The sequence below is a fragment of the Cebus imitator genome, unplaced genomic scaffold (genome assembly GCF_001604975.1).
Source record: "Cebus imitator isolate Cc_AM_T3 unplaced genomic scaffold, Cebus_imitator-1.0 Scaffold33, whole genome shotgun sequence".
Classification (NCBI taxonomy): domain Eukaryota; kingdom Metazoa; phylum Chordata; class Mammalia; order Primates; family Cebidae; genus Cebus; species Cebus imitator.
The window spans coordinates 1,949,446-1,952,580 of record NW_016107348.1 but is presented as its reverse complement, the minus strand read 5'-3'; the positions used below and the strand labels follow the sequence as shown (position 1 = coordinate 1,952,580).

The following is a 3,135-nucleotide window of genomic DNA, read 5'->3' as shown; positions in this document are numbered from 1 at the left end:
TTTTTGTATATTTTTAGTAGAGAGGAGGGTTTCACCATATTGGCCAGGCTGGTCTCGAACTCCTGATTTTGTGATCCACCTGCCTTGGCCTCCCAAAGTTCTGGGAATACAGGCATGAACCATCGTGACGGGCCCAAGATAAAAAATTTTTAACCATATACTATTAAGAGAAAAACACTGGATGTGAAAGAATATTCATAGTTTCATCATATCTGTTTAAAAATAAAAATTGAAAGTACTCACTGTGTGTGCCAGGCCCTGGGCTCAATGCTGTACGTGCATTTTTATTTCGTTTCATTCTCTCCACAACCAGAAGTAGTATAAACAACCCATTTTACAGAGTTGAAACTGAGGCTCAGAGACTGAAAGTTAAATGCCTCAGGTTGCAGTTAATAAGAGGCAGAGCTGGAACTGAAACCTTATGTGTCTTACAACCAGTGGATGTTCTGACAGTAGGCTAGTTTACTTCAGAGCATGGAATAGATGGTGTGTGCCTGCTAGGATGGACCAGGTATCACTGTAGGTAATAAACAGCCCCCCAAAATGGAAATTTACAACACCAAAGGCTCTTTGTCTGCTTATGCTGCACGTCCTCCATGGCTCTCCTGGGCCCTGTGCTCCACACCCCCTCATCTGCCGCCAAAATAAAGGATCAGCCTCTATATGGCACCTATCAACGGCTCTGAGAGATGAAGGAAAGGGTGGCCAGTCTCAGTGACTTCCAACTCTTTTGCCTCAAGGTGACACACTTCACTTCCACTCACAGCTCCTGAGTCAAAGCAAATCCCATAACTACCTCCACCTTCAAGGGGCCCAGAGGGCCTAATAGAGTCGAGCTGAAGTACTCGGTGGACTCCATTAGGGCCACCATACGGTGTGAGTCTGTGTGGGGGACTGTGGAGGGCAGAGGAGAGTGGGGAATTGATGGGAAATGACAGCAGGACTGAGTCACTGTGCATTTGCTTTATCCTTAACCAGGTGGAGTTTGTCCCAGAGCTGCACAAAATCAGCAGCAGCATGATCAAACAAGGTAAACTTCAGAAAAAGCAGCTTGTTCAGATGTGATCAGCAGTGAACTCAGAATCAGCTGAGTGGCATTGAGTGAGTAAATCCCTGACTGCCTCAGTTACCCCATATGGTAGTGGTGAAGATGGCAGCATTGAGAGAGTTGATTTGGAAGGATATCAGTAGTGTGAACGTTCAACATTTTAGTTCTTTTAAGTTAAATCCAGGCACTATCTTTCCTGCAAGTCTCCTGTTTCTTTCGGATTGCACAGGTGAGAGTGCTCAGATTAGGGCTGGAGGTCATAAAGTATTGGCTCCCACACCAAGAGCTCCCCTGTGTCATGCATGCATTTTGTGCATTTTCCTGTGCTAAACATGGTCCCCAAACATTGTGGGGCCTGATTCTTCCTCCTTGTTCCAGTGGCCCTGGGTGATTCAAGTTCCCATTCAATGACCAGGACACAGAGGTCTTAGAGTGATGCTCCGTGAGGCCCCAGGTGCCAGCCACTGCCCTGCCAAAGTGTGAGGCAAGGGACAGGGCATCATCTGTGGGGGCAGTGGTCAGCCAGGCTTGGTGACTCTACGTGATGGACAGATGATCCGACACCTGCCACCTCTACTGCCTCTGTGCCTGTTTGTCCTGCTGATGCTCCAGTGGCTGCCCCAGCATCCCAGCCTGGGCCCAGTGCCACTGAAGACAGACCTGGCCCCTGGGGACCCATGAGTCCTACAGGACTCACTCAGCTGTCCCCAGGAGTCCCCAGACCCTCATTCTTATCAAGGACCTAGGAGCCCTACCCCCTGACCCTCCATCATCAACCATAAATGATGATTTGCTGCTGTTATCATTATCACTGCCTTTAGTGGCCAGGGACCTTCCAAGGTGCCAGCTCTGGAAGAAAAGATGTCCTTGGGACATGATGACACTCGGTACACAGGTGCTTAGCAGGTTGCTTCCTCCTATCCTCAGACAGTCTTTGACACAGCCATTAACACTTCCATTGTATGGGAGGAAACCAGCCCAGGGTCATACAGCTGGTCTCAAATCTAAGATGCCTGGCTCTGCCTCCACGAGGGACCTGCCTGCAAGGAAGGCTAACCCTGGCTTTGGGGAGCCTTTCCTGGGCTGCATGAATCACCTCCCCTGTTTGAGGCCCCAAATTCTGCTCACATCTCCTTCCTTGCCCTGTCTCTGCTCGGGCTATAATGAAGGTGACCCCAGCAACCCTTCATGGACATCATGGTACTCTCTGCCATTCACTTTTGGGCTAATCTGACTTCAACACCCACTTACTTGGTCTCTTCTTTCACAAACAAGACAACCCAAATCTGGGGCTCTTTACGCAGCTGACAGCAGACGAATAGAATTGAATGCCACAGTTGTGTTATCCCTGTTTTGTTTTTGTTTTCCTTGTGTCTCAGAGTTGTTTTTCTATTTATGGTAAAGGCGTTGCTTTCCATTTGTAGCGTGAATAGAATATTTGCAGTTTATAATAACTTTACATCATAGTAAATGGTAAAGACACTGAAAGCAGTGGTTTTCAGCTGCAAGCGGCCTGAGTGAGTTTGCGCACACGGTGTGATCAGGCAGAAGCAGGCCTTGGGAAGTTTAGCTGAGGATGGGGCCAGGAAAGATAATGGACAGTGGGGGTCTGACCTGGTCACCAGACCCCTGGGTCCTGGCCACCAGCTTGGCACTCCCTAGCCATCACTCATGATGCTGCCAAACCCTCTGGGTATTGTGGCCAAATCCCCCAGGAGAGCGGCTGATGAACTTTGTCTCTTGAAATGCACAGATTCCTTGGACATCCCTGGGAGCTCAACCATGAGGGTCAACTTGGTTTTCTCCCCCTCATTAGGGTTCAGAATTAAAAGTCCACTTTCACAGTCAGTAATATAATATAGATAAGTGACACCATCACCCTGTTTCAGATGTTAACATGTCTAGGTGTGTTAGGGGTGATTTGAGGCCACACAACCTTGTGCCACACAGTGGAATTCCTGGGCCAGAGGGAGACATTTGATTGCCATGTTATGATCTTCTCACTGAGAGTAAAGTCAGTCTTGTTTCACTTTGGATTCTTTCTTCTGTTGATATCTTATACTGGCACTTTTAATTTCCAAGCATAT

At 48.1% G+C, this 3,135-nt stretch overlaps 1 long non-coding RNA gene across 1 annotated transcript; it reads left to right on the top strand.

Moving 5' to 3' along the window:
• The first annotated feature begins 343 nt into the window (after window positions 1-343).
• LOC108301321 lies at window positions 344-2,882 on the top strand. Its single transcript, XR_005199434.1, has 3 exons — window positions 344-523; window positions 979-1,101; window positions 2,802-2,882. It is a non-coding gene; the product is annotated as an uncharacterized LOC108301321 (long non-coding RNA).
• Window positions 2,883-3,135: the final 253 nt, after the last annotated feature.